Below are 12,110 nucleotides of genomic sequence, written 5' to 3'. Positions count from 1 at the left end.
AAGGGTCGAGGATGTGACAAAGTGCTACTGTTTGTGTGGCAAAGGACCATGGTTTGTTGAGTGCAGAGAGGTGGGGGCAAGGACAAGGGTGCATGGGGGGAGGCGAGCTGGTACTCAGGACAAGGGTTGTGTTGAGAGTGCCCGTCTGTGGTTACTGGGAAACACAACTGCACCCTAAAACACATTGATTTTCAATTTCCAACCAGGGAATTATTGAATCAGTAAAAACAGTTTGTCCTCATTAGAGCTGTGGATGATCCAGCTTATAGGGGTTACATGCTGGTCTTTGTTAGTTGAGGGTAGTAGTTGTAGAAGAGGCTCATGAGCATGGTGGGAACACGCAAACTCCTCATAGATTCCCACCCAAACCGAAAAAAAATGTGAGTCAGACATGCTAACCATAAATGTTACTATCCGTGTGTACGTAGCATGGTGACTATTTAAAACTGACTAGCTTTAAGCATGTGAGCACTCATCAATTCATTCATCTTCCAGACCACTTATCCGCACAAGACTGGTATTCCATTCAAAAGCACATTGATGCTATGATTATTTCTCAGCTCAATTTCTATGGAGTTTCGCTATTAAACTTATGCACCAAATCTAAATGAAACAATGACGTTCTCCCATGTGAAATGAGAACGGCAGTCATTGAAACTCATGCATGCTGGTAGGTGGAGTCAGTCAGTCTGAGTGTTGAAGGTTAATTACAGGAGAGTGGGAGGATGAGGTGCGCCGAGTTTGAAAGGGTGCAAAGAGTGGGTGTAGGCAGGTGTGTAAGTGGCTTTAAATAAGTGTGTACCTCTAGTATGGAAACTTTATTATGATAAATGTACATTGTAAATGTGATGGGCCTTCACTGAGTGAGGTGCTAAAGATCAGTGTAGAGCAATTTCTGTCCCCAGTTCTGTAAAATAAAAGTGTCTGAAAAAGCGATTTTATAATATTTTTATATTTAAGTATTTTGATCGTTTTTTTAGTCATTTGTGCATCTGCTTTTTCTCATTTCTGTGGCTTGATTTGTAAAAAATACCTTCAGCTTTGTGTAGTACATAGAAATGAGGCAAAATGAAGCCATTTTTTTCCTAAGGCCCTCACATTGACAAATATAGTACATATTCACTCATTCATTTTCTGAACCACTTTATCCTCATTAAAGTCGGTGCTGGAGCCTATCCCAGTTGACTTTGGGCCAGAGGCGGGGGACACCCTGAATCGGTCGGTGGCCAGTCGATCGCAGGGCAAGAGGAGACAAACAACCATTCACAGTCACACTCATACCTGGGGGCAATTTAGAGTGTCCAATTAGCCTACCATGGATGTTTTTGGACTGTGGGAGGAAACCGGAGTACCCAGAGAAAACACACGCGAACTCCACACAGGTGGACCGACCTGGATTCGAACCCAGGAACCCAGAGCTGTGAGGCCGATGCGCTAACCACTCAGCCCATAAGTACATATTATCATAGAAATTAGACATTAAACGTCTGATGCTTTTCTGTCTTCTTAAATCTGTATGCGGCACTCAATGAACTCATTGGTTGCCATTGAAAGCAGTAAACATCCAATCCTTTTTGACTGGTAGGAAAGAATGAACGAGTGTTCATTTACCCTTCCTAGTTCAAATACATTGGCTGGCTAACATTGTCAATGGCAGGCGAAGCATTAAAATACTTATTATTTTTTTAAATTCAACATTAGTATAATTCTTATTTCATTTATTTAAACTGTATTAATTTTGTTTTTATTAACATTTTATCAATTAACCATTTAATTCATTCTTAAAAAATAAAAAGTCACTAGCTCTATAAAACCTTTCATCAACAGTATACAGAAAATATAAATATAGATAAAAAAAAGATAAGAAGCTAAGAGTTAGTGATCGTCCAATATGGGGTTTTCAGGACCCATACCTGTCAACCTCTGCCGATAACTGCCCTTATAAATGATTATGATTCCCCTTACAAACCCCCCAAAAACCTTACAAACACCGTACGAGACGTACGGTGTTTGTAAGGGTTTTTTGGGGTTTGTAAGGGGAATCATAATCATTTATAAGGGCAGTTATCGGCAGAGGTTGACAGGTATGAGGACCGAAACCGATTAATAGTACATGGCGCAGGCCGATATCTCATATTTGGAGCTTATATTCACTTGCAGTAAAAGTGTAAAAAAAAAAAAAAAAATGCATGTATATTAAATAACGAAATGATCTATTCTACCCCTATATTCATTAAGAAATAGTATATTGAGGATTTTTACAACTTTTTATGTTATTGAATGTACAATTGAACTTAATTTTTATGGCAGCAAGGCAACAGAGGGTTATGGGGTTGAATTTGCGTTGGTGCTAGTGTGTCTTTGTGTGCGTGTGTTTATAACCAATAAAGGCCGCCGCGAATTGAAGCATAGCAGTAGCAACGACAAAGCCCTAGACTTAATGAGCAGCTGGTCGTTTATGTTGGAGAGAGAGAGAGGGGAGGCAGGAGAGAGAGAGGAAAAGCGTGGCTACATCTGAGCCAAAATAACCCAGTTTTAAATTGATTTCTTCATATTACCCAGTCGGATTTATATATTATAAATATATACCGATATATGTCAAATGTCCCCGATATCAGCCCCATCCAATTATTGGTTGATCACTACTGTCAGATTCTGAAATTCTGATTTAAAAAAAAAAATAATAGCATATCTGACATCCATAAATCGTTCAATTAACCTTGTTAGCGGTATGATCATCCTTCGTTTTCACATTTTGACTGTTTTGAGATTTCTCAAATACCATTGAAAAATAAATAAAAGGCAAGAGTGGTGAATAATCCGACAGTTTCAAAATGTTATTACTGCTCTCTTGTCTTGAAAAGAGGAAATAGTCTCGCACAAAAGGCATTCAGACTTTACCAGTCTTTTTTGTGTTACCACTATTTTTTAAGGCAACTCACTGGTCCCAAATGGACATTTCAAAGTACATTATTTTTTATTGCTATGAAAAGTCAAAATTGTTTGTAAGTGAGAATCGCATATATGGTTACAGGTTCAAATTTGACCTGACCAATATGAAAAATAGACAGCAGTGCTCTAACCATCTTTGTAAAAACATAATTCCAGGCATTGTGAGAAAATAGCCCATCAGCCAAGGAAATGAACTCGATTTTTTGTTACAATGCTTAAAAAATAAAAAATAAAAACATTCGGGGGAAAAAATGTATAAAATGTAAATGACGCAAACATGCTATAAATCTATTTATAGCAAGAGAAGGGATGAACAACAACATAAAGAGTGTTGCAATCAAATAAAGTATGTGGAAGCAACTGAGTATGATGAAGCATACGTGCAAGGGTGTGTTTGGATTTTTTTCTTCAGGAGCTTCTTGAGGATAATTGTCAGGCTGCGCTGTTTGGAAGACGGGTGACAAAATCAGACGTGCAACACTGAAATTTGTAGCAGAAACATGAAATTGTGTCATCCCCAGAAGAAATGCAATATTTATGAATCTCTGAGAACTATCCGTCTTGCAGACACACTCACATACAGGGTTTAAGTATTTTTGGCGGCTTGTCTGCAAATCTTTTCCCACATCTTGACCCTTATGGCATTCCTTCATAAAGGGATTAACATGCAGAACGGGCCGTTAGCATAACAATGAGGGGAGTGTTTAAAAATCCATATTTTAAAACGGGAATGTAATAAGCACCGTGTGAAAGTGACTGTACATCATAGGATACTGCACGTCTGGTGTTAAGATTTATATAAAAAATATGGCCCTCATTTTCTATGGTTGTCAGCATAAAAATAATACTAACTCTCTTGAGATTTTCCATGTGTTCACTGGACGCAAATTTCGGTGTTGCTGCAAAATGTAATAGCTACACTTGGGGACCTTTAATAAAAAATTAAATGCTAACATTTGTGCTGTATTGAAAGATTATTATTATTATTATTTCCTGTATAACTGGAAATGAGTAGTTTGGAATCGTAATTGATATTTCAGTCTTGAAACGCAAACTGCCCGGCCATGCAAAGACAAAAAAGGCTTTTAATTCTATACGTGTTCTACCTGAGAACGCGGCCAATAAACATTTCTGTAATTCAATGTTACAAGACATATAACACAGACTTCTCATACACATCTGAAAAACGAACACGTACGCCGTCTCCGCTAATTGGACGGCAGCGCTTGTAAGTAAAGCGAGGAATGGATATTACAGATTTGGAGCAAAGCTGCGATTAATTGGAGCTATCTGTTTGAAGACCTCCTGCTATGGTTAGACGAGCACTGCTCCGTCTTAAAGCACACACACGGGCAAGGCTACTATGAAAACAAAGCCCCGCTAATCATTTGAAGCCTGTGCTTTGTAGGTGGGACTCCATCATTATCAGACAGCAGCAGTGTGGGGTTTTGTTGGTTTTAGCTTTGCGTCCTCAATCAATGGCTCACAGGAAGAGCTTTAATCAGCCTTCTAATGCAGCTATACAAGAGGTGGGCCGGCCTATTGTCTGGCCCTGAAAGGCCGATCAAGCAAGGGGGGCTCCTCTCGCGTTTCTTTACATTCACCTGCTGGGGCCTATTGGCTCTCTTTCTGGGAGAAAAGGACAAGGGTGTATGAATAAAGAACACAGGAAAAGTGTGGCTGGGCTCAGTCGGCCTTTGGGCTCGTTTATAGGGCAAGTGAATATTTTGGGTGGTTTTTTTTAAGTAACTTAACACTTTAAAGGCCTGGCGTCTACATATGTTGACATCACATTTTGGATAATGTAGGCCACAGTTGGATAAAAATGTCTATATTGTGTGTGATATCCACACGTGGATGCCAGGTGTCAATTACAATTACTGCTGCCACGAAGTAAAACCACGGAAAGCGGATTTTTTCTTTGTCTGTATGTTCGTGTTCATGATAACTCAAGAACAGATACAGGTATTATTATCAAACTAGCAGGATATGTTTGTGATATACATTTGAAGATGAGGTCAGAAAAGGAATTTTGTGCAACTTTGATAAAGAATGAGCTAATTTAACTTGTGTGTGAGGCAAGAAATGCTCAGTGTATGGCACAGGTGTCAAAGTGGCGGCCCGGGGCCAAATCTGTCCCGCCGCATCATTTTGTGTGGCCTGGGATTTAGGATCAAATTAAAATGAAGAGTATAGATGTATATTAAATTTCCTGATTTTCCCCCTTTTAAATCAATAATTTTTTAATCATTTTTTTCTGTGTTTTTAGTTCAAAAATCGTTTTTTTTTTAAATCTAAAAATATATTTAAAAAAAGCTAAAATAAATGTTGTTTTAGATCTATAAAAAAACTGAATATTCAGGGATTTTAATCCAGTTCTTTTAATTCATTTATATAAAAAAAAATCTAAATATTATATCTAAAATGGTCCGGCCCGCATGAAATCAAGTTAACGTTAATGTGGCCCGCGAACCAACCCAAGTTTGACACCCTTGCTGTATGGAATATGGTGATGCTTTGCATTTGGCTGCTTAGGCAACTATCTACCCTCTCAGAGTGCTCCCTCCTTTATATAAAGATAACTATACATTTTTCCTACTAGTAGTCATTTTTTGTTGTTTTTTTCTGTTTTTCTTCTACAGTCATAAAATGGCAAAATGAGACGTACAATTAATTTTGACTGTCACTCGCTGTCAGTCTGTCCCAGTCAAAATGGATTGAATATAACGATACATGGCATGTTTTTCTTTTCAACAATTCAAAACTACGCCTTGCCTTTTTCTTTTCATTTGTGATATTATGAACAACAAAACCAAAGCTTTACATCTGCTATTTTTAAGCAATAACAATAACATTTGTTTAAGCCATTATTCAAATTCATTCATTAATGTGATTTTTTATGTGGACAATTAAGACAATAATTAATTAGAGGTTTTTTTTAGATGTTTTTTGTTAGATGTATAATTGAGGAAGCTGATATTCAATAAATTCTACCATGTTTTCTTCCCTGTTTTTTGTATGTTTTTGTTTTGTTTTCGTCTCCTTAAAAAAGAAAAAGAGAGAGAGAAAAAAACGAAAAAAAAAATAGCAGGAAAAAAATCCAGCAGATTTTGATTTTATTGTATTATGATTGAGGGTTGGTTGTTTAAAAAAATAAAAACAAAATACTATTTACTTGATACACCAGCTATCATTTAAACATACACCAGCCTTTTCTAAAAAAAAAAAAAAAAGACAAATCAATCTTACCTCAGTCGATTTTCAAGAGTGACAGTCATGCATGAATTTATGGCCATTCTAAGAAAAAAAACAAAAAACAAAAAATCAGAGAACATTCTCCCAGTTTTCACTTATACAGGGTGATGTTCTTACTCCATCTAGTGAAGACCAAGAGAAGTTCAGGTATCTATCTGTAAGTCATTTCAATGTTTTCTCTTAAAATTACCACGTTTAATTTTAAATACGCAGTCATTTCTATCAAATGTAACTCATTTGAAAATACTTGCAAATACCTTTTACTTGATCATTATTATTTGTGATAGCACAACGAAACATATGGATAGTGTGGCCCAATGCAGATAAAATAATGGTTTAAAGAGCTGGAGGCAAATATTTGTCTGGTTAAAAATGAGAGTATAAGTGCTTTGGAAATATGTGTGTGCTTTAAATGTCAAATTTTCCAGACACAAAGAGCAGAATGACTAATGGCCATGACCACCCGACAGGGCTTTTTGTGAGGAGAGTCCACAGGAGGCCCGTGAAAATCTCAAGCACTTACAAGAATGTGTCCGGAAAAAAAAGGATGGCGACAATTAGGAAAACAAAAATGAAAGGTTGCCAACTATTACACGGGAATTAAAGCAGCAAGACAATAGGAGCAGCACAACAAAAATGCACTTTGTCAATGAGAATTTCTGACTTCGTTATTTGCTTTTACACTGACTCCAACAACAAATAAGCGGCTTATTGCAGGACAGAAAAATATGTCTCATTTTATTCACTGAAATGTGTACACATTTAAAAGCTACCCAGTCTAATTTGTTGTGTTGGTGTGTGATTACGACACCCACTTCCTGAGAAGGTCAGCCTTTCACCAGGAAGCAGCAAAATTACCCTGGTCTAATTCCTGCGGTCCTTCAGGTGCTGGCTGACAAGCCCGTTTTACATTTTAATGCACACAACCTGATTATTAAATCAGTTTTTTTTGTCTGAAAAAAAAAGATGAATTTGGTTGCCAGGCAACCAGACTTGATCAAACAGGTCCCCTCCCCCATTTCAAACGGTGTTATCTTAATATTCAAGTGTGAAGCTTCTAATTCAAATTGAATTCAAATGCTGTGTACACTTGTTAACGTTCACATTTACAAGTTTGGAAATTTGGATTATAGAAAATAATAATGCAAATACCCCATTTTTATAAAAAGTAATGCTACAGGGCACTCATTTCAGTCATTGGCTGCGCATTCAGTTCCTTTTGATTGGAAAAGTTAAAGACAAAATTGACGTCTTGTTCCGTTAATGGCAGTGGAACAAGATAATTCACAGCCAATACTCCCAGTTTAAATGAACTGTGTGGATAATAATAATTATAAATTTAAAAAAGACTTTAGACTTATTGGAATGTATTTTTGATTGGTTGTGTTCATTTTGTCTTCAATTAACATTAACTAATTGAGTTGTATAGGAGGACATTTAGACCACATTTGTAAAATGACTAATTGTAAAATTGTGGCCCTCATGACCCAAAATGTCTTTATGAGGTTAAATTATTTCTAAATGACCAAAAAGAACTACTTGCCTTATTTAACTAAATGACTGCTATTGGTAGTTATAGACGAATCTACTTGAAATGGCATGGTTGGCATTGAGTGATCATGTTTCACTGCTACTGACGGAACTAGACGTCCAATTCAATCATTTAATTGCTGCCAACCTCCCAGTGAAAAAAATGTAATGAACACTGAGCGGCGTCAATGACAACCAATGAGTTAATTGTTGAAATTAATGATTAATATATACTTTTTGTGACATAAAATATTGCCATTAAAAAAAATTCAAATGTAACAAACGTTAGAATACATTGATCTCCCATCCAAGCAGTTAAAAAAAATCCTCTCCTGTAAGACCTGAACATTTTATGTCAGAATTACATGACATCTCATTATAATGCCAAATGCCAACGCAGTAAAACTGAATTATTTAGGCCATTATGTACCATTATACTGTGAGTTTGTTGTATTGCAATACACATTCATACATACACTCCAACACACACTGCAGGGCCTTGAAGATGATAAACAAAATTAACATGTAAAGTAAGGAATAGCAACCTTGGCGGATCAATTTGACCTTAATGTCCCCATTTTAAAAGGGTAACAGCATTTACAGTGTATACGGTATTTGTTCACTCGATATGTGCATGCATGTGTTTTCCACCCCCGTCTTTATACCACACTGGCAAGCATTTACATATAAGCATCAATTATTGAGATTTCAAACCTTTGCCATGTTAAGTTCAATTCCCATTTCTCCCATGGATTTTCCACACTAAGAGCATTTGCCCCCTAAATGCAGCCACACCTACTCCATAAATCTTAAAACCAAAGAAAATGTCACCAATGTCTTCTAATAAGTACAAAAAATGTCCTTGGGTTGATGCCCATAATAAAACATAATATTCATTTTTCTTTCACACATCTAGTCATTTAGGCATGTTTTTTGCGTGTATCAAAAATGTCTATATTAATGTCTTGAATGAAATGTCAATGAAATTCGATGGATTCATTTGATATACATTTTCATTTTGACTCCAGAATATTCTTTATCCAAAGAGGATATTTAGTAAAGTGGAGATAGAAATTTCATTACTATCAATTAATATTAAATGTAGATTTTATTTCATGTAGTCAATGTGTTGGGATGTTAAAGAATAGAATGGCTTGTTAAAGAATACATATAAGAAAACCTCTGGGTGTATATTATTTTCTTTCAAAAATACCGGCTAGCAGCTTTTATGGTATTTAAAATCTACAGTTCTTTAGTATTTAACATTTTATTGAATACTTTAAGGGACATATGACCATTTCTGGTCATTTAAAATAATAATAAAAACATTAAGACAGGACGTCCACATATGTGTGCTCATATCACCTACACCATTAAGATACATATTCAAATGACCCAAAATGAGATGTCAACGTATGCATAATTGTATTTTCTGTTATAGTCAAAATAGATTGAACATTCAGCGCTGCCAATGGTAATGGTGAGCTAAATGAGTACCTTATATAGACCTAACTGTATTTGCATTTTATATTAAACTTTATTACCACATTAAGAAACATTGCTATTTTCATAAGAATCATGTTAACTCCATTTTAAGTTATTGCTACAAATTCATCAACCCAATGACCCTTCCCTAAAATGAAATGATGCTATACTACAGTGAAAGATTGTGTTATTCTTGTTGAATTAGTATTTTTACAGGCAGTAATAGAATTACTAAACAAATGTGCTAAATAGTTTTGACATTGTACCAAACTGATTAAAAAGTACCCCTGAGTTTGAATTTTAGATTCACCCCTGAATAGCACGTTTTATGACTCCTTCGCATCAATTTATAGACAACACGGTCTGAAATGTTTTGTTTGACATACAAAATTGTACGTGTCTTTCCAGTTGGCTCAGTGTGAATGCTCATCTCTCAATGCTTGTTATATTTTCAGAAAACACTGACAGGATGCGAAGGCTACTTAGTATTCACTTCACGTTAAGTGGGGCTGTGTTCCTCATTTACTTCTCTACTGTACAGCTGGGGAGCTGTCCGTGGTGCTACAGTGCTATGCAAATGAGCGTGTTTGAATGAAAATGGAAGTAGACACAAAGCTCAATTAGAGAATGGGGGAAAGGGGGTGGGGTTAAGAGCCTGCACGGGTGGAGGATGGGAGGGGAAAACAATGCCAACCAGAGGAAACCAAATGCAAACATGCGTTTAAGCAAATTTGTCATTTTTGTCTACAAACCTATGGTTTTAAAAGGCACTTCTTTTAGGTGTCAGGGTAAGTACAAACTTCCCAATGTGTCTTATACACGAGATGGCAAAGGTGATTGGTGGCCATCTTGGTTTTGATGCCCACATTCAGTGCACATGACGGCACGAGTGTCCTTGGAGATGTCTCTGAAATCAAGCAGCGGTTGCCACAGCGACGGAGGCACGGAAAGAGAACGGGGCTCACGTTGTAATAGGAAGGAAGTGTAATTAATATGCACATGGGGGGATTTAAAATCAGGCTTTAATTGTACTTGTTGACACGTGAAGCTGAGCTGCTTAAGAAAAATGAAAACCGTCAAATGAGATTTAGTGAACTACTTGGTCAGAAAAATCATTTGCGTGGCTGCCAAGGTTATTTCAAAATGATTTCTTTTTATACATGAGAGGCAAGACGATAACTATCACCCGAGATGTGTACAGCCAAGGTGACGATGTACCGATCCATTAGTCGGTGTTTGGATTTCAGGTGACATTGTGTCCAAGAATTGCAATCTTTTACACTGTGTGCCTGGAAAGGTTTGTGATATGTGAGCAAAGGCACGATTCAGTGTGTGGAAGTGTAAATTGATTAAAGGGGCAATAAAGTCAAACATCTGACAACAGGGATGGCAACATTGTAGAGGATCAATCTACAAAAATAAAACTTTTCCTGGCATTGAATTGTATATATATTCACTCAAAGTGTGAAATTAATGAAAATATTTGCTGCACTGTTTTATAAATGCACTTTATCTTAAGTGCCATGGCAGCATCTTATGGTTGATATTTTACCAAAAGAATTCGAAAGAACTGAATTTGATTTCCTCCTGTGGTAGTGCAGAATCATGCAATTAAAAACGCAAAAAAACACAGATATACTGTTTTAAAATGCCCCACACATTCAACCCACACAAATAATAGCAAAAAAGGAAAATCATTGATTCAAATCCCCCAAACACCAATTTGACATAGCACTCTGAGAACGTTATAAAAACTAAAATGGGCTATTATAGGTTGTTGAGTGACAAATTATCCTTACTTCTATGAAGTTGAAGCAAATTCATCTTGGATTCTCAACAGCTTCTGTTTGCAAGAATTCACCTCTTCAGGTGTTCAGGTATGTTTTCAGGAGATTTTTAATCCCTACAAAGGAAGCATGCAGGTTATCAGCCTTGAAAATCTATGCCACATCATCCTGTGGCAAGTAACTCATTTCTCATGGCATAGGATTTGAACCCAGGTCCCCCACTGTAAGGCCGAAGCGCTAACCACCCAGGTACCGGTCACCATTTGATAAATTATGGTACTATTTTAGCCAATAAATTGTGACTATCCCAAGTTTCCCTTTTAAACAGATATTAATTCCTCAATTTAAAGACAAAATTTAGATATTTTGTCAATATACTGGTACATGACAATGTGTTTTGTTTGTTTTAGGGAGATAATAGCGGATATGTCTCCATTATGGTGGTAAATGATTTGAGATTCAAATACACTTTAGAAACAAGTGTGCCCACTCTTTCACTATCACACACACACACACACACACACACACACACACACACTCGCACACACGCACGCACGCACACCCACGCACACACGTACACGCGCGCGCACACACACACGGACACAAACGCGCGCACACACACACACTCGCACACTCGCACTCACGCACGCACACCCACACACGTACACGCGCGCGCACACACACACGGACACAAACGCACAAACGCACACACACACACACACACACTCATCAATAATGCATGTTTCCTTATGTTTACGCAATGGAAGGCTGGAGCAAATGACTGAGTTGAGGCAAAGGTGCAACAATCCTCACATAAACAATCCAACCACAAACAGACCCCCCTAAATGTATTATTGGCATGCACTACAACGGAATTATTACAGACGCACGTACCTGTTTAAGATGTAATTCCTTACTTGTGATTTTAGCTGGCTTGCGGGGCTTTTTAAGGACAATAAGCACCGAGCTAAGAAATCAAACCAAAGCTAGGCTCATGTGCAAATCAGAGGCTCTCGCTGAACGCATGTGTATTCATTATTCATAAATGATTCCTGTTTATGCAAATTATGGTCTACGGAAACACGGGTGGGGTACATTGAG

General features: G+C 37.1%; 1 long non-coding RNA gene across 2 annotated transcripts in view; it reads right to left on the bottom strand.

Annotated features, from left to right (window-relative positions):
• The window catches only part of LOC144074086 (uncharacterized), a 49,317-nt gene extending 37,217 nt beyond the window's left edge, over window positions 1-12,100 (bottom strand). For both annotated transcript variants that reach the window (XR_013300236.1, XR_013300235.1), the window contains exons 1-3: window positions 11,904-12,100; window positions 11,022-11,125; window positions 6,202-6,249 (exon numbers count right to left, since the gene is read on the bottom strand). This is a non-coding gene — a long non-coding RNA (uncharacterized LOC144074086). The remainder of the gene's footprint in view (window positions 1-6,201; window positions 6,250-11,021; window positions 11,126-11,903) is intronic.
• Window positions 12,101-12,110: the final 10 nt, after the last annotated feature.

The sequence above is a fragment of the Stigmatopora argus genome, chromosome 5, assembly GCF_051989625.1.
Source record: "Stigmatopora argus isolate UIUO_Sarg chromosome 5, RoL_Sarg_1.0, whole genome shotgun sequence".
NCBI lineage: Eukaryota > Metazoa > Chordata > Actinopteri > Syngnathiformes > Syngnathidae > Stigmatopora > Stigmatopora argus.
Note: the sequence above shows the minus strand (reverse complement) of the source record. Positions and strands in the feature narration are given on the sequence as shown.